The sequence below is a fragment of the Oncorhynchus gorbuscha genome, linkage group LG14 (genome assembly GCF_021184085.1).
Source record: "Oncorhynchus gorbuscha isolate QuinsamMale2020 ecotype Even-year linkage group LG14, OgorEven_v1.0, whole genome shotgun sequence".
Taxonomy (NCBI): domain Eukaryota; kingdom Metazoa; phylum Chordata; class Actinopteri; order Salmoniformes; family Salmonidae; genus Oncorhynchus; species Oncorhynchus gorbuscha.
The window spans coordinates 12,930,180-12,950,630 of NC_060186.1; the positions used below are offsets into that span (position 1 = coordinate 12,930,180).

At 43.6% G+C, this 20,451-nt stretch overlaps 1 protein-coding gene across 3 annotated transcripts in view; it reads right to left on the minus strand.

Moving 5' to 3' along the window:
* Positions 1-20,451, minus strand: part of LOC123994457 (synaptotagmin-1-like) — a 215,048-nt gene that overhangs the window by 128,251 nt on the left and 66,346 nt on the right. For 2 of the 3 annotated variants that reach the window (XM_046297068.1, XM_046297065.1), the window contains exon 2: positions 4,127-4,177. The gene's annotated coding sequence lies outside the window, so the exon portion shown is untranslated. Of the gene's footprint in view, positions 1-4,126; positions 4,178-5,946; positions 6,033-20,451 lie in introns of those variants that run through there. The other variant, XM_046297066.1, reaches the window with a different exon arrangement.

Below are 20,451 nucleotides of genomic sequence, written 5' to 3' on the forward strand. Positions count from 1 at the left end.
TGACAACCCTGCAGCTATTTTGAACACAGTGATGTTGCTTTTCCCAATCAGCGTTGTCCTGAGCTTCACCGGAGGGTGGTTTCACTGCTCCCTGGATAAGGATCAAGAGCCTGTGCTGACAGAAACATGCCCATCAGCCCACTGGTTACTGAGCACGGTCTGCTAGCCAGAAGAAGAGGCCACACAGCCAACAGCATCACAGCCCAACCCCCAGTGTAGTGCACACGTATCTGTAAAAAACACAGTACATTCAACATGCTGTGGCAAACGAAGGTGGATAGAAATACAAAATAAAGGGATGAAAACTTCGGATGATGCAAGAAAGAAGGCGATGAGACAAGCTAAACGGGCTGATCCTTCATGGCTGCTATGAAATAAAAGGCTTGCGCCATTAGACCACGTGTGGTTCCACAATCCTGTGTGCACCCCGACCAGGCCAGTGGAGATGCAGGCTTTAGTAGTGATTAGATGTGATTGGTCGGTTCTCATTAAGCAGCGTAGCAGCGCTCTGGGTCTAACTCCCTGACAGATTAGGCTAAGGTCCACCAGGGCTAATGCCATACATGCCTTTCTCACTCGTCAGTCACTGACCTCAGTGTGTCCACCTCGTTGCGTGACCTTGCATCATTTAGACATTGCTTAATGCTGACAAGTGTCGTCGTTCACCATGCTTTGCATTTGCATTTCGTTCAGTCATCCATTTTGCTGAGGCAACGTAATGCTCCTTGGGATGAAGGTTGAGGAGAGAAGTTGACTTGGCAACCTACACATTTACATTTAAGTCATTTAGCAGACTCTCTTATCCAGAGCGACTTACAAATTGGACCAAGATAAAGAACGACCGAAGAACTCGAATTGACAAAGTTAAACTGCTAATGTTCTAAACTGCTAATGTTCTACTCTGTTTGATAAAAAGGCCCTATTCTCAGTGAAACAGTATCCACGCAAGACCTCATTCCAAAGCGAGCCCTCAATTTCCCTGTCATTTCCTCAAAGGGACAACATTAGGTATTAAATTACGGCCCCACAATGGCAACCTGGATACATCCACACTCTGTTATTAAAGAACAATCACAGAGCTTTGCATGGTGCAGAAACCGAGGAGAAGGAAGGAGATGTGAATTGCGTTTGGTGCCTCCCCGGCCCTATCTGAGAAGCGGGACCCGGCGGCTGATTTAACGAATTAGGAAGGAAATGAAATATTATACTGCCCCAGATTAAAAGAGGAACATGGAGCATAGCCTGTCCCGTTAGACAAGGGAACACAGGTGTATGCTAAACTTGTCTGCGGAGAAAGAGGAGCTCATTTTGGTTGCTGTAATACCCTGGCCAAAGAGGGAGAGAGAACTATGTCTAAAATGGGTCTGGTCTGAAAGCCTACTCTGAGAGACCTTAATGCACTCTGGAGGGGGACGTAGTCAGTCTGGTTATAGACAGCTAGGGAGATGGATCCAACCTGTAAAAAATCCCCATAAACCCTCCTTACACCTAATCCTCACTGCTCCTCATATCAATTACAACACTCTGTGAACCAACGTTTTTCTGTCAATTTTATAATTAAGCAATAAGGCCCTGGGGAGTGTGGTATATGGCCAATATACCATGGCTAAGGGCTGTTCTAAAGCACGATGCAACGCGGAGTACCTGGATACAGTTCTTAGCCGTTATATATTGGCCACATACCACAAACAGCTGAGGTGCCTTACTGCTATTATAAACTGGTTACCAACGTAATAAGAGCAGTAAAAATGTATATTTTGTCATACCTGTGGTATACGGTCTGACATACCACGGCTGTCAACCAGCATTCAGGGCTTGAACCACCCAGTTTATAATTGTCTCTAATCCCTGTGCTATATTCACACCAAAACAGTACTACGATGCTCAAGAGTGAATTCAACGTTGTTCGTATCAATCTGTGTGACCGTGAATGTTTTCTGTTGCATGTCTATCTGCTCTGCATTAAATGATGGGTCTCCATCTTGCAGGACTTATCTCCATCCCACTCACTTCTCTCTCCCTGGGAGATATGACTGACTGAGCACTGAGTGAATGAGATGGTTGTCAGTCTCTCCAAGCAGCTGGGAGCTGAGAGCAAGATGACATCCACCAGCAGATTGATGATTCTCAGTGAGCCGGTAAACTGTAAAGTTAATAACAAGTATCAGAGGAAAACACTAAATCATAACAAGTGTTCCCTGGTTCAACTCGTCACCTGGCTCAAACCCAATACTTCATGGCTTTGTTGCAAATCTGTGATTGTGACAATATCTTATACTGATACCATTTAGCATAATCTATGTGGGCGCAAGCTCTCTAAACACTGCAATCCCAGTCTCCCACACTAATCAATGGAGAACACAAGTAGAGGCAGGTGATGGGAACCCTCATAGGGCTTCCCCCAGACAGAGGGTGAGATTGTCAGAATCACGCCAGGATCAGTGTTGTGGAACAGGGCCAGGCGACTGCCCCGAAGCCCAAAGCCTATGGAAGGTGTTATGAGACACTGACACACTGACAGGCTCGACCTTGGTGGTGAGAGAGCCTATAAACATGCTACTGTCCTCCCATCAGATCTGGCCCATCTCCCACAACAACATGTCAGGTGTGGATATGCACTTAATGTCAGGAAACACTGTCCGGATTATGTCCTGGATCTAAATGTATTAAGGGGGTGTGATTGTTGCCAGTACACCCCTGTCCCTGCCTCAAAGGTGGGGAGGCTATGTGGAGAAGAGGAGGGACTCACTTGGAAAAGAGTAAACACAAGGACGGTAGCAAGGAGACTTGTCTTACTATAATGACAGACCACCATGACAGGGTGGGATTATGTCCCGATCATAAAACATGGGTGGTGGTTAATATGCCAGCTAATAGGATGAGGCTGGGGGATCTGGCGATGGGGATCAGGGTGGTGGTGGTGGGGAGACAGCAGCAAAGAGCCTTGAAGACGCATTGGGACACATACACACACACTGGGTACTCCATCATGTCAAATGAGGCAGTGTTAATTACTCATCTCTGTACTGTAGCTGCCTGTCCTTCCAAACCAGCCACCAGCCATCAGCAAAAATGAGCAAACATATATACTCTACTGTAAAGATGAAGGGCCGTATGTGTCAAGCGACTCAGAATAAGACTGCTTATCTCGGATCATCTTGCCCTGTTCATGTAATCATATTCCTTGTGATCTAAAATGAAAAACTGATCCTAAATCAGGACTTGTGAAGAGAAGAAGTCATCATGTTTCACTGCCATCTATTGGTAATGTGACACACACTACAGATCCCTTACAGAACATTCTCCTCTGGAGTGTGGCTCTATTCTATTGCCTCTCTAGTTCTTCTTGATCACAGATGACTCCACTCCATTGGATTAACATACAGTCCCCAGAGCCACTGGCTTGGGGGCCATGTTGTAGCCTCGGTGGTGAATATTAGATTCTCCAGCCTAGAGATCTCATTAGAGCAGGCAGCAGTACAATGTCTGCATCCCAAACGAGACCAGAGGACATCAGGCATTCTGGATTCTGGTTCCCTGGTCAATTCACTAACTTGATACGGTAAGTTGAGTGACAGTATGTGCGTCAGCTGCTTTTAAAATGTTTCAATAAGATGTCCCATGGGGTAACTCACTGTGTGTGTACTGCTCAGGTGCTATAGGCTAAATGCATGTAGATACAGTAAGAGCATATAAGCCACATTTTGCATAAATCTCCCATTGACATCAACCTGTGATTCACGCAAAAGGTCGAGCAACATGTGGTATTCCTAAATCGGGGAACTGCAGTGGAGTTACTAAATATAAGAAGAAGAAGAAGAAGAATTATGATTATTAAGAGTACAGATTATTGCATGCGACAATATATAAAGGCTTTTGAAAAATTCTACTTTATTGAGTAGGCCTATATGTATATTCATCTGTTCTCTTAAGTTTGATAAGAGAGATGAAAATCGAATGAATTTAAGGTTATTTGTTGATCTTAAAGTCGAAATGGACAGATTTGAAGGTTGTTTCATTAGATTTGGGATGGGATGGTGTTGCCAGAAATATCTACCACTGCAAGCACAACACAATTTGTGAAATGTTAATGTTGATTCAAGGAAAAATGTAATCAGACACTTACAACGTCTTCAGTCGGTGGAGATTCCTTTTTGTTCTTCCTATGGTTGTTTCACTGCAAAAGAGACAGACAGTGGTATTAGATCTGGCATACGGGACCAAACACATTCAATATAAAGGCACAACTGCCTAGGGCCATCCAAGAGAACGAGACGGGGGTCAGCAGAGAGCAGCAGTCACAGAGAAGAGAGAGAGAGAGAGAGAGAATCACACTGTACAAGAGTGAAAGTAGGCCAAGGCAACATAAAACAGTGGCGCAGTGAACTCCAACATGACTATGAGTGTGTTTTCTCACAAAGGAAGAAGCCTCCCTCTTGTCTGAATAGGAGCTTCTGCTTCAAGTCTAAAACTGTATAGCGTTGAAGTAGGTGAGCGTGGTAAAACAGCAATGTGAGCAGAAACTAGTCCAGAGAACGATCGTATTGACAGCAGAGGAACCTAGACTCCCAGTAGCCCTCACAACTGTTACCTTCATCTGAACATTTGATTCATTGTGTTGTGAATAACAGTTTTGCTCTAGCCCAAATGCACGAGTTTTACATTGAGCCAATACGATACCCGTTAATTAGCATACTGGGGATACCACGTCAGATCTGAAAAGGGAAGATTGCATTATTATTATTATCTGAATGACCAAATAAGGACCTGTGCGTAGAAGTGCACACAAATTAAACGTGAGAAAGAAGTAGGTGTGTACTCCAGAGAGGCTTGGTAATAGAAATGGATTCTGGTAATTAAGAAAAGCTTGATAGTTGGAGGTTGTTGAAGCCAACACACAAACCTACTGAGAGAGGCATGTTGACCTGTAGAGCACGGATCATCAACTAGATTCAGCTGCGGGACGATTTTTTCTTGGATGGTCAAGGGGCCAGAACATAATCATTTGTAAATTGGCATATATATATATATATATATATATATATATATATATATATATATATATATATATATATATATATATATATATATATATATATATATATATATATATAAATTGACCGCAAGAAGGCTAAAACAGACATAATATGTTACTAGAACATAATAATTAGAAACATTTCTTACATTTGAATAGATCCCATGTTTGTGTTATACATGGGAATACTTTGAAACAGATTTCCACAATTCTAATCCCTTGGAGCTGATTTGCTGGTCAAATAAAATCGTCAGTTGGGGAACGCAGCTGTAGAGTATATATGGCATAGGCTATTCATGCCTCTATTTGCAACCATAAACTATGATCATGGAAACGCACTGAATGTAAAAGAAACCATTATCACTATTTCAACCTTTGTGGTAAGGCTTCGAAACACATTCGAATGCAAATGTCTCTAAACTACAATATTTAAAAAGCGAACCAAGAAAACAAGCGCGATTTCATTGTTCTTACCACCGAACAGGGAAGGCTATCATTTTTTACCTAAATAATTGTCAGATTGTTGCCAATAAACAAACCACTAATTCGCTCAAATTGACTTTCTATTTGTTTAAATTACCCTGGTCAGCACCAACCAATTTACAATAAGAGATTGGCTCATTGCCAGGTCAATCAAAGATGCTTCCTTTACAGAACACGCTTATTCTGTCTCGAAAACGAAGGATATCTAATGTTAAGTATGTATAGTATTGTATAGTATTTTTATGTATATGCAATGATCGCTCCAACCATGAACAAAAGAACACCCATAGATCAAGCGGCAACACATCAATGTGGCAGACAAATAAGCACGTGTCCTTCAAAATGAATGGGCAAAATATATATTTCATTTTCTCACAATGTTGCTCGATTTTGTTTCAGCTAACACATCAAAAGGATGAGCTACTCACCTACTAAATCCACGGATGTTACTGATAATCGCATCCAGCCATAAGATCCATAGACTAATGTAGTGAGTATGCCCACGTCTGGCAACAGACTGCCGAATTGTATTCAACCAATGATCATATGCTTCTCTTTCTCCTTCTCTATGTGAATCGCGTCATTGCACTAGTCATATAGTAGCATATATGGTATGACTCCTATTATTGTATCTTAATGAGCGAAAGTCAGTTATTTGTATGTTTATAGAGGTAGCCCAGTAAAGGTAGCCTGTTCTGATTTGTTTACATCGTATGCTACCTATGTGAATTCAGCACCATGAACAGCGACATGGTGTTTCCATACGTGGAACCGCTAATTTGACATGAAAATGCACTCCCATCTCACTAACTGGGTTTAAATGTGGAGAATAAGTGAGATTAACACGTGTATATGTTGGGTATGTTGTGAATAATAGGACGGATTTCCCGTTGTTTTACTGGCCTGTCAATCTGACAGACAGTGGTGTTGAAAAGATGGTGACTTGTAAAAGGATGCTGTCAGACATGATGCTTAGAATGGATCTTTTTAACATTGTCAGACTAAAGTTCCTATCCCTACTCCTTCATCATACTATTGCATTATGCAAAAGGTACATTCATCATCATGCCCTAGATTCATCATGTGGCAGTTGCAAAAACAAGTTGCCAGTTTAGAAAAGTTGACACATTTCCATTTCAGCCATGAGCTTTGAATATTATCAAGTGGCTTTTAAAGTAATTGTAGATGCACACGAATATGCATACACCGAGACAAGATAACTACCTTATAAAGGCTTTATAGAGCATTCATAAGGTCTTCATATGCCTTACACATGCTTCTCAAATCATATATAAGCAACAGCATACATCATAATGGGTTATGTAATAGACGGCACTGACTTAAACAAAGACCTTCCCAGCGTGATGTGTCACAGATGACTTGATCAAACAAGCTTGGCTCTGTGGAAGATCCCATTTGTGCCTTGACTTGGCTGAGTCAACAATTCTGTTGGAAATAGAGTTGTAACTGTGCCACTGTGGTTCTGCTTGTACTCTCAAAATGCACCTTGCCCACGGCCTTCAACCAGAAGCTGTACAGGATATCACAACCATTAGCCAATAAATCCAGTTTAGCTTCTGTCAGACATTGAACTTATTTTACTGGGGTTGGTTTTACATTGGATGTGGATTGATGAAAGACGGACAATGATCAGTGAATTGAAGAAAAGGTCGTTCAACCATAGAGATCCTCTTCATGCCAAAATGTATGACATCACTAATGACCTCATACATGTTTCCATCTTTGTACTTTTTTCAAACTTGGCAACAGCACTAATGGCGCCCTGGTGTGATTGAATTGCTCAAGGCTGTGCGTGATAGCAAACAACCTTTGTGATTAATTCATTTTGTTTTTGTAAAGCATTGACGACAATGTACTTCCACTTAAGAGGCCCCTCTCCTCTCCATCCTGTTCCTGTGGAGGTGACATTTTCCTTTCACAGCCTAGTGATGATGCACTCACACGACTCAAACTCCAGTGAGTGATAACTAAGAGCTGTGAATACACTCCTGATTCAGTCAGTGTTGGATAAAGCCAAAGATAGCTGAAGTGGCAGCATTGTAGCTTTTTACTGAAGGCATATTACTGGGTTTTACTTCACAATGTTGACGTAGAGGTGACCCTATTCATTTAGAAGTACTGACGGATTCGGAGCCATAAAAATGTACAGATGGGAGGCTTTTTAAAATAACCTTTCTACCTCTTTGTCTAATGGCACGGTTGCAGCCAGAACAGTATTCCATTTGGCTCGGTTTAGCACTCAGTGCATCAAAATGGAACACTTTTCTTTTGCAAAGTTGAATACAGCTACATATTCTTATAACAATACCACCCTCTTAGATACTAACATAAAATACATTGAATTATTTTCAAAACCTCACGCAGTCCTATGTAAGTCACATCCATTTCCCATTTCAGGGTGGGTGCGAGTGATCTGTGCCAGAACAAAAGGACACAGAAATTGACATGGTGGTTTCATTTTCAGGAGGCAGATGGCAGACAATGAAGCACACACAAAGACACAAAATGGATCCCAGCCACTCAACCAGGTTCAGACGATGACAACAACCAGGGCTGCCATGGATTACAGAGAAGAATAGAAAACAACCAGATGTCAATAAACAGATCTCGAAGCATTCACTCAGGCTCTATGGCGCCACTCACGCTGCTCTGTCTCTCTGTGTTTCAAAGAGAAAAGACCTCCATGCATAAACCATGAGCATCATCCTCGTCGGTGAAGAAACACAACAACCCATCGACGGTGTGCCACCTCACGGCCTTGGGAAGGAGTTTTTTGCGGGGGTTGTGGGTAATTCATGAGAGAATAATGATCCCAGGAACTCAGTACGGCCCTTTGTTGTTTAGGGTGACAATGCAGCCCAACTGGCCCCTGTGGACCCAGAGCAGAAGACCATTCTCCTCCACCTGAGGGAAAGAATTGGCATCCTTTGCTGCGGGATTCCATTGGGCACAACAAACACTTGATGAGAAACAGGCTGTGAGGGGTAACCATCCTGAAAGTTGTTTGTTACCTTTGGTAGAGGGTGTCAAGCGATTACATTTTGTGCTTCAACAGAAATGGGGCTCTTTGATCATCCGGGTGTGCAGAAGTTGAACTCGGTCGGGCATTGTGGCTGTGGTTGTTCTTAGGCTGACTAATGCCAGCAGGGAAAGGCCATGTGTCTCATTACACCTTGTCACTGGTCATACTTCTGACATAGCTGGGGCTTATGGACAGAAATCTCCTCTAATTGGCTGTCCATGGTGTGTGGAAGAGTGTGGAAGGGTGGAAACATGGCATCTAACAGGACAGAGACCTGGCACATCTCCAAGCTTATTTTAAACTTCACTGACAGCACCTTCTCTTCAGACAGGGGTGACTAGGAGTGATTAACATTTGAAACAGATTCCAACAATCTCTGAAACCCCCTTAAGATTCACTTTGCTGAACTTTTGAAAGTTTCTCCTCCTTTCGATCTCCCTCAAGAACTGCCGCTTGAATGCTTATTTAGACTACCAAAGTGGAATTCCCGTTTCTGTCCAAAACAAAAATGAATACGTCTCTCTGTTTCCATGTAGATGAAGGAGAAAAAAACATTTATTGTTTTATGATTCTTTATGGCTGAGAATAAATAGCATAGGAGGAGTCCATTCTGCTCCAGGAGACTGAGCTGTAAAATAGCCATTAATTAGCCAATGATATTTGGGAGTGGCCAGCAGAAGGACTTTGAGTGTCGTCACCGCCGTTCCTCCACTAAAAAGGTATTTCATGAGAGATTAGACAAATCATTCTCCGGCATAGGAGAAAATAACTGGCTGGGAAATAAACACGAGGTTGCTCGCTCTCCCCCTTGGAGGCTGCCCATAGTTATCGTCCCAGAATAGAGCTCAAATGCCCAGTGGGATCAGCCTCATTGCTATTCATTGACTCTTTGCTTTTCCAAATAAGGACCTGGCTAAGCAGAGCACAAGATATGGCTCATTTGAGGGTGTCGAGCCAGGGCTAAAAATAGCTGTTCTATGAGAGGGTGTGTGTGTGTGATCTCTTGGGACCAGGCACCATCTTCCCCAATGGCCTATCCGTTTTAATGTTTTAAAGGTGCTTTATGCCCTCAAACGCAAAACAGCGACGTTGATCAACTGCTGAGTGCTATACACTTCACAGTGGAGGATGGATCTTTCTTTGCTTGTTGCATGTTCAGATTTGAGATTTTTCCACCTCTGTGTAATTCACTATAGAGCCAACAGGATGACAAACTCGACACGAACAACAACAGAAGCTCTTCAATAGTTTTGGTTTCAGTTGGGGGGAGCAATAGACTAACAGCATGATTGTGCTAAGGTAGGTCCATTAGCAAGTCCCTTTGTCACACCCCCAGTGGAGGAGACCTCTTTCATTAGGGAATTAATGGACCCTCCTCAGTTTCATCAGTGATCTACTGGTGCTTAGTTATCTAATGGATTCAGAGATTCATCAGATGATCGGCTCAATTATCATTCATTTGCATTTCCCTCACAGCCCCCAGCCCAAATCCTAATCGACAAGGGGTCTCTAATCTATACAGATGCAATGTGGATTGCACTGATTGGTAATGGAGGCCATTTACAAAAATAAAATGAATTGGGCAATGCATTTTAACTATAAACAAAACAGCAGAAGTGTTGTTCCTCCTGATTCCCTGTTGAACTCCCTTTGTACATCTAGCAGAGGGACCGACCTCTGTCCAAGAGGAGTCCTCACTCCTCAGGCCTGCCTCCCTACGCCACAGGCCTTCCTCCCCACTCCACAGGCCTTCCTCCCTACCCCACAGGCCTTCCTCCCCACTCCACAGGCCTTCCTCCCTACGCCACAGGCCTTCCTCCCCACTCCACAGGCCTTCCTCCCTACCCCACAGGCCTTCCTCCCCACTCCACAGGCCTTCCTCCCTACGCCACAGGCCTTCCTCCCCACTCCACAGGCCTTCCTCCCCACTCCTCAGGCCTGCCTCCCTACGCCACAGGCCTTCCTCCCCACTCCACAGGCCTTCCTCCCTACCCCACAGGTCTTCCTCCCCACTCCACAGGCCTTCCTCCCCACTCCACAGGCCTTCCTCCCTACTCCACAGGCCTTCCTCACCACTCCACAGGCCTTCCTCCCCACTCCACAGGCCTTCCTCCCCACTCCACAGGCCTTCCTCCCCACTCCACAGGCCTTCCTCCCTACTCCACAGGCCTTCCTCCCCACTCCACAGGCCTTCCTCCCTACCCCACAGGCCTTCCTCCCTACTCCACAGGCCTTCCTCCCCACTCCACAGGCCTTCCTCCCTACTCCACAGGCCTTCCTCCCTACTCCACAGGCCTTCCTCCCCACTCCACAGGCCTTCCTCCCCACTCCACAGGCCTTCCTCCCCACTCCACAGGCCTTCCTCCCCACTCCACAGGCCTTCCTCCCTACTCCACAGGCCTTCCTCCCCACTCCACAGGCCTTCCTCCCCACTCCACAGGCCTTCCTCCCTACACCACAGGCCTTCCTCCCCACTCCACAGGCCTTCCTCCCCACTCCACAGGCCTTCCTCCCCACTCCACAGGCCTTCCTCCCTACACCACAGGCCTTCCTCCCTACTCCACAGGCCTTCCTCCCCACTCCACAGGCCTTCCTCCCCACTCCACAGGCCTTCCTCCCCACTCCACAGGCCTTCCTCCCTACTCCACAGGCCTTCCTCCCCACTCCACAGGCCTTCCTCCCCACTCCACAGGCCTTCCTCCCTACACCACAGGCCTTCCTCCCCACTCCACAGGCCTTCCTCCCCACTCCACAGGCCTTCCTCCCCACTCCTCAGGCATGCCTCCCCACCCCCCAGGCCTGCCTCCCCACTCCCCAGGCCTTCCTCCCCATTTGCAGGCCTGTAGAAGAGTCCAGCTCGGCCACACAGAAGAGCCCAGCTCGGCAGACATAAGAGCCCAGCTCGGCAGACATAAGAGCCCAGTTCGGCCAGACAGAAGGCATTTAGAAGTCAACACTGCCTAAATGTAACAAGTAGCATTTAGTTTGATCACACACTTGGTTTCTCACTGGAACCAGAAATCAAGAGAGAGAAAATGACTCTGGCCATGATGGGATTCTGTAATGGCCGTCGGGGGGAGGGGGGGGGGGGGGGTGTTCCCTGATGCAAGGCCAAGCCAATCAGACGATGCTCGCAGGGCGCCATGATTGGCTTGATCAGAGTTTGGTATTTACGCTGGACACATACAGCACCTTCCCTCTGGCTCCCTCTGTTAGTTGGACTGGTTCTGTCAGAATAACTGTCTCTGTAGCATACTGGTACTCTCTGGAGCACACTGATAGTACAGCAAGCCAGAGAAAGCCAGGGATAACCTCTTCTATAAGGCCAAAGTTTGGCTATATACAACTCAGTCGAACTGTGGAGTAGTCAAATCAGTATTAATTTAGAAGTTTTGATGCATTTTAATATTGAGCTTGTATGGTCCTTCATCCAAGTATTTCAGAAGTTTGATAGAAGCTCTGAATGAGATATGTGGCAAATAGCTTTGAACTGGGGAATATGAGCTGAAATGAGAGAAAAGGATTTGGGCTTTCATCTATTGACAGGGTTAAGAGCTACAGTACCACAGTGGAAGTGTGAACAAGATTAAATTAATATAAATTACAAAGTACTCAAGTTAATGGATAGATTTGCACCTTTCATAATTGATGTCAACAGGTTCGTCCTTTTACGCAAGGTTGCACACCTCAGCCAAAACGAACGCCGCCATTATTAATCGTGAACCTTTTCGAGACACTTTTTCAACACAATTTTGTTGATTGCCTATGTCGTTCATAGTCCTCTCTTGCCCTCGGGGGTACTGCTGCAGGTAAGTAATCATTTCCTGAATTGCTACTCTGTCCCTTCCTGCCATTTCATTCCACTGGTTTGGCCTTTGATTACCAGCTAGGTTATATGTGTAACTTTTGAGCTCACCTCACAAAATGTTACTCCACCTTTCATGTCTCCAATTAATTTCCTTGGCTGAGCACAGAGGGAGCCGGCTCTATGACAGGCCTTAAAGTAGCATGCGACAATGACCAACCTTTTTACACTTACAATGCATCCTACGTTGATGTAGATGCAGCCAGGCAGGGTGGGTCGCTGTCATAGAGGTGGACTGCAAGGAGATGAGGAAGAACGTTCCTAACGTTCAGATTATAATAGAGTTGCTGTCTAAGAAAACGAAGAAAATGGACAAAAAAAAGAGGTAGTGGAATGTTATTCTTAACCTACCTGAAACCTTCTGGGAACCAAGAATTGACAGCATTCGAGACAATCCATGGCTGTCTGTGACTGTCCAGGGAGCAGACGTACTCTGTTGACCACTAGTCCACTCTGCTGCCCTGAAAGGGCAGGTTCATCACATATGTCTTCCGGAGCGTTTTCCATACAAAGGCCAAGATGCCCATTTGATCTCAATGGAGACATCTGACTGTAATGTGACACGACCTGGCGTGGTCTATCGATTGAACGAGCTCAAGCAAGTGACAACTAAAAGCTCAGTTAGGTGGTAGGTTAAACTGTTGAGTTGAAGTGTGTGTGGGGGTTAGCTCAACAATGGTCTGATGCAAAGAGGTCAAAATACCGTGTTACATTGTTTCTGTGATGTTCACTGCAATTTGGAATAATGGTCAGCGAACAGCATTTCTTCACGGCAGAGCAGAAGAAACCAATTATCATACGGATGATATTGGAATCATTCTCATAAATTGTGGTTTATTTAACCCACCTATCCGTTGCTCAGTGAGGGAAAAGGCTGTGTGTTTATTAAATGGCTAAGACTTCACACAAGGTTGTACAATTTATTCACAATCCAATGGACCCTACGGAACATCTCACAATTACTCTCTTGCCCAACCCTCCCAACCCTTCCCCTCAAAATAAATGAAGGAACATCTTAATGCCTTTACATTATACTAAATCCCATAGCAGGCATTTAATATACAAGCTTGTCAGAGGTGTGGACTGACATTGGCACAGTGTAGAGGCTTTATTGCCATTCTGATATGCAGCAACAAGCTTCATAAAATCAATGGGGGAGGGGTATTACGTTGCCCCCCTTTGTGTAAAGATGGCTTTTTAATCAAAGTAAGTGGGGGTAATGACAATGTACATCTGCCATAAAGAACAAGCATTACAAGATAAGCATTACTACTGTAAGGCACCATGGAGCAATATCATTCATTCAGCAATGAGTTACATACAGTGCAATGTATCATTGCTGATTATTAGCAATTATTTTGTATTAAAACAGCCTCTATTTGTGGGCACATCATTTGTGTACCCATTTTTCTCTTTTCCAAAATGGTGCTCGCAAATCAAATTGATCCACAGCGAGGAAGAATCAACATCCGAAAGCAATTGCGCTTGACCTTTCTCGGGTCAGTCTTGTGAGGAGGAGATAGCAAGGAGGCTAATAAAATCCTGCAGGTAGGTATCTCTCCTGTCGGGCCGTGCCACTGTGGAGGTCTGGGCCGCACGTTTCGCCACATTTGATAGGCAATGCGCTGGAACGTTGCCTGGAAGAAACTATCATCATTAGCAGGAAAAATGGAGTGCTACACGGAGGTGCCTTGGTTCCCCTCTCTACTTCACAGGTGATGGCTAATTACTCCAGACATCAAAGACATGGGGACGGGGTTGAGCTGGGGCGGAGAGGGGAGGGGAGAGGGAGTGCTGGTGGGAGGCCACTCAGGTAGGACTTCATTTGGATTTCTGAGCCATTATACTGGTGACCATGATTTTGATCATGGGGAAGTGTAGGCAATAACCAATAACCAATGCTTGAAAACCTCAACCAGTCATTGATAGTGTAAATGTACGTTAAAAAGGGTTTTTAAAATGAATACCGGCAAACAACTACATAAGTAAAAATCATTACTCCATTAACGTTATTAAGGATTAAACCACTTTACTGCCTCCTATTCCTCCAATGTACCATATGACGCTAGTGCCTCTGCACAAACACACCCAATATATCAAGTGATTATCCCAGGTTCTCCTCAAAGTTAAATGACTGTCATGGGAGGGAACAGCTGTCCATCCTGCTGTTCATGGCAACAATGCCTTTAGGATCCATTCATCTTCTGCCACAGGCTTACACATCTAATGGCTATGAACACAACCACAACATGTCCACATGCAATTATGAGAGAACATTAATACACAACGGATGGCCAGACGACACAGATTTTATTTCACAATATGTATTTAATAGAAACCAGTGAAGAGGGCTAGTGGGGGAGGAATAATGTTTAGTGGTAACAACACAGAGACAATATCTGGCATGAAGATATTGCCCCTGACAGGGAAAGGAGGCGAGCTTTCATTAATCTGAAAATCTCAGTCTTCCTCCATAGAGAAGCCAAGCAGGCAGAATGGAGTCTATCCATTGCTTCCCTCCTCCCTGAAGCTAGCAGCATCATCACACCACACAGCCTTGAGAACAGGCTGATCGGAGACAGATTTGGATTGGAAGAATAGATTTGGCAGAGGAAATCTGCCCAGGCCCTCGCGAACTAGGCAATTATGATCAACCTCTATTCTGCCAGTCCCTTTCACACGGGGCAACTTTCATTTTGATGTGGCTCTAATGGATGGCGTCGTCCCCCTTGGGTCTCGTTTTCAACAGGTTCCGGATGGAAATGATCCTCTCTGCAATGAAGGCCGTTTGCAAATTATTTATTGATCTGCTGTTGACAAAGATTGTCTGGGGCTGGTTTAGTACGCAGTGTGAAGCGATGCATTAATACTTACACATGGAGATGTGTGATTACAGAGACAGACTTTTTATTTATTTTAGCTGACGTAATTACTTGTTCTTGAGAGAGCTGAAAGAGGCCTAAAGACCGATAGTTGTTGCTACAGTAGTTCAATGAGAAAACCAGAGGAAATGTCGAAGTCAGTGGGACTGCCCTTTAAATTTGGCTCTGAGACATTGTCCCCAATCGGAGTCAGGTTCATTTCAGCCTCTGGTACATGGAACTTCCATCCCATGGCCCCTTCGTTCCTTTCAAAATATCCCAAAATGCTAAATCTTCACCGACACCGCCCCCACAGACACACTCTATGGTAGTCCTCCCAACACTACAAACAATAGTCATTGTCCTCCAATAACTCATTGCTGCCTGAAAATAACGTAATTACTTTCACTATGTTAAATGGCCTCTTTGTTTGCCAGGCAGGCTGAATATAGAACTGTAACAACAACCATTTATTAATACGGAGGCAAGGGGAGCCACAAAAGGTTTGGCCAAATTCATTTCAACAGTCTATTGAAGCTGGTAGGATAATTATATGCTACTGCAACACTTTCTTTTTCTTTACCTTAGTTCTTGTCTTTCTCTGTCCCACAGAAACTGTCCGTCAGTTGTGATCTCGGTAGCGCGAGCATTGGCCAGAACTGTCAGTCAACACCTCTCTCTCTCTCCCTTGATATCAAAACACCATTGATAACCATGCAGCTACAGATGCTGAGAAGAAGAAAGCGTCCCAAATTGCTGTGTCTGGATTCTCCCTTTGTCAACCGATTTAATTGACATCTCACAATAAATGGAATTTCTATCCATTTACTTAGGTGAGTGGATGAGACAGACAGACATAAATCAGTATATGCAAATGTGTAAGGGAGTTCTTCCATTGACGGAGAGGCGAACCAAAGTGCAGCGTGGTTGTTTTGATTCATGTTTTAATAACTCACTTCACATGAACAAACTAACAAAAACAAGAAATGTGGAAACCCAAAACAGCCCTATCTGGTGCAAAGACAGAGACAGGAACAATCACCCACAAACACACAGTGAACCCCAGGCAACCTAAGTATGATTCTCAATCAGAGACAACTAATGACACCTGCCTCTGATTGAGAACCATACTAGGCCGAAACATAGAAATTACCCCAAAACATAGAAAAACAAACATAGACTGCCCACCCAACTCACGCCCTGACCATACTAAATAATGACAAAACAAAGGAAATAAAGGTCAGAACGTGACAAAATGTGATGTGGATAGATGACAGGAATGTAAAGGACACTAGGAGACTGGGGGACTTTATTGGTGTCTGGTTGGTTGATTGGACCTAAAAGAGCACACATTGGAACAGGCCTGTCACTTTGATTATAGAAATGAGTGTCATCCAGCATCCTTCAGTTCCAAGTCTTATACGTCCACTGACCCCTGTCCATACTGGAGGGTGGGATTTTTTTGTTGCTGTTGCTAATAAGCAAAACTCTGAAGCATTTACCAGTAAATCTAAAATCGAAACAGGAAGCACCTTTAAAATATCTTAGTGGTAAACTGGGGGTTGAAGATTTGTCATAGAACCATGCTGGAGGAGTGAATCCTGACTGATCAGGACAGAGTCTGATGATGATGCAGCACTGAGGCATCAAACCTACAGCTGTTTTCTCCTGACAGAGCCAGCAGGTAGCAATCACAGCAGACAGCCCACCTTCACAAATTATTGCAGCTCCACAAAACTAAACTGAAGGAGCGTGGGCGCCTCGTATGAACGTAGTTAAGCAGAACTAATGAGGTAGAAGGAACTGAGGCGGAAGGTAAAGTATTGTCTCGGGTTTTCATTCTGTTGGCTCAATTGAGCTTTCTCCTCACATCAGCATGTAGAAAAGTGGTCAGTATTGGATCCATTAGAAAATATATTAGATTGTCAATCACTGTTCAATCTAACAGAGACTAATAGCAGCAAATGTCCATATTGCCAAAGGCAGACCAATGTAAGACATGGTGGCACAGTAGGATGACGAGTGCATGGATTTTGGGAAGGACTAGGTCTATAAAAAAGAGAGTATCTCTACGTTTAGAGCAGGTTACTGTGTGCGCACCTCTGGAGCCAGCACTGAGCACTTGAATCATCAGGCAGTGTAATTACATTCAGTTGGACGCCCCTCATGATGACACAGCATTGGCAGGCTGGCCGGTCTTGCCCACCTCTCCTGTGGTCTGACCTTGACAGAGACAGCTAAACTAGGATTCGGCCTGTGAATAGCAAACCTCCGACAATGGCCTGTCTGTTCGGTACATAATACAGTAAACACCATGATATTGGATGTACAGGAGTGAATTTCAAGGGTATTGGAGGTCATGGCACCTAGAGCAACCGTAAGCAGACTTAACATATTGTGAAGTCTTGGTCAATTTATTGGAGGAGACTTGCATGACCGAGTGGAGGAAATGGCCGCACACAGTTTTCACCACTGCTCATCACAACCTACTTAGGCTGATCATCAAGCCAACGCAGTCTCATTCAACAGAAACAAAGATAAGATTGAATCATACAGTAGATACTATGACAATACACTTGTCGTACATTAAGACCCACCCACTGCCTTAAATACATAGTAGATCATCTATCTATTGTTTAAATGAAGATGACCTGTCTACTAAACTGGTACCAAGCTAGGACTGGCGACTACTGGGAATCTACTTTTGGACAGATGAAGGAACGTGTGTTGAAATGATCCTCTCCACTGAGTGGATTACATTTGGATGCTCCCTCTCTCTCCCTTACGAGCACAGTTTAAATGAACCCCTTAAAACGAGTGTCAGATCACAATGTCTGCTCTATATTTTGACTTTGTTTTTTTGTACGAGCTTTCACTCCTCACTGTATAATTGACAGTTTAGTGTGACTTTTATTTTGACAGCAGGTTTTTTTGCCTTCTCTGTTTTACGCTCAATGGGTATATGGGAAACGGAGTGAGAGAAAAAGGAAAATCACTTTTTGTTAAGGTTGTTCAAGTATCCAAGAAACAACGTCAAACTTAACACCTAGATAGAAAGAGAACAAGGTATTTACTGTCTTCCAATATTGGTCTTGTTTCAAATCTTTCGAATTCTTTCGAACGTGTACTGAACGGATATTTGTGTTATCGATGTTCTAAACGTCTGCTAGCAATATGACGTTATTAGCCGTAGCCTAGCTCCACTCTTTGTGCTGGCTAATATTAGTTCCTCTAGAGCCACATTAGCAATCTATTAGAACGTAATCAACTATTTGGGTAGAAATTCTCATGATTACTGATGCATTTGATATATGAAGCACGCTAATGTAAAGTTGTGTAAAAGTGTATTGTTTGTGGACTGTATTGTTCATATTGTTTGTGGACTGTATTGTTCATATTGTTTGTGGACTGTATTGGTCATATTGTTTGTGGACTGTATTGTTCATATTGTTTGTGGACTGTATTGTTCATATTGTTTGTGGACTGTATTGGTCATATTGTTTGTGGACTGTATTGTTCATATTGTTTGTGGACTGTATTGTTCATATTGTTTGTGGACTGTATTGTTCATATTGTTTGTGGACTGTATTGTTCATATTGTTTGTGGACTGTATTGTTCATATTGTTTGTGGACTGTATTGTTCATATTGTTTGTGGACTGTATTGGTCATATTGTTTGTGGACTGTATTGGTCATATTGTTTGTGGACTGTATTGGTCATATTGTTTGTGGACTGTATTGGTCATATTGTTTGTGGACTGTATTGTTCATATTGTTTGTGGACTGTATTGTTCATATTGTTTGTGGACTGTATTGTTCATATTGTTTGTGGACTGTATTGTTCATATTGTAAGAACATTTTAGTTTTTTCCATCAGCTCTTACGGGGTGTTTGTGGGAATGGTACCACATTAAACTCATGAATCATCAGTTTGAGAGTTGACCATTCATTCAGCTGGGAATGCTACACACAGCGTTGATCTAACCTCAATAGAATCCTCTTTGTGAGCAATTTTGAGCTGAATGACAGCACTCTGAATCCACAAGCTGGATAATCATGCAATCAAAACGCATTATTTGGCTTTTGCAGGTGCAAGATAATCACCTGCAGAATAATCACGGACGACACATTCTGCATCGCTTCTAATTTGACTCATATTTGGCTCATTCTCTCTACAAGTCTCAACGGAAATCATTATTTCATGATGGGAGAGCATTCGGGGTATTTAAATGTGTGATAATATGATGTCACAGGTTTTGATTTGAGTGATGGCAATTCCATTTCAAGCTTCTCTTCACACTGGAGAGCTTTTGTCCGGCCGCCCCTGTGGACATATTTAGGCTTGTCTGACAGAATATGAAATGCTAATCCAACTACAACCGTATGCTCTGAAACGACGCAAGTGATATTTATATGGATTAAGTGGAGCTGTACATTTGTTCAGGTAATTTAGGTTGAGAGGGCAGCCATAGAAGTGAGTAGAAATATACATGTACTAAATGTATGTGTCTATATGTCATAATGTAAATCGCATCAAACGTCAATTGATTTCCGCTTCAATAGCTAATCAAATTCAATGAAAGAGAAAGCATCAACAACAAGAGCAGATGTTGCCAAAGCAGGTAAAATGTGGAGCAATGGATGGGTACAGAATGTTACAGCAAGCCCAGAGCCTAATGCCTAACCTGCCTTCTGGACAGATATGGATACAGTCATCGGAGTTGTTATTCCATTAGAAATCCAAAATGATTGGTAATTATGCCCTATAATTTTTCTCAAGCAGAGGATGACCTTTCTGATGTTAATGTGGATACAGATGGCACATGGGAAGCAAATAAAAATGCCACAAGCGTGACTCTCTTTAAAAAGCTAACTTCACGAGAGCTGCTTCACTGGTTACTAAGCAACACTCATTAGTGTACTACAGTGATCAAGGGGTGAAATGGGAGGTATGAACCTCAGCCCTGCTTCGGCTTCACCCAGATTGAGTCTTTGCCTCAGGAGTTCACCACTACATATGGTGAAAAGCTAAATTAACAGCAAATTAGGAAAATGAAGCCATTCAGATATGGATTGCATCCAGACATTAAACATAATTAGAGGTTTTATATTTGTTCACTTGAAATTAGATGAATAAGATCATACGTATGATAGATGTATCAGC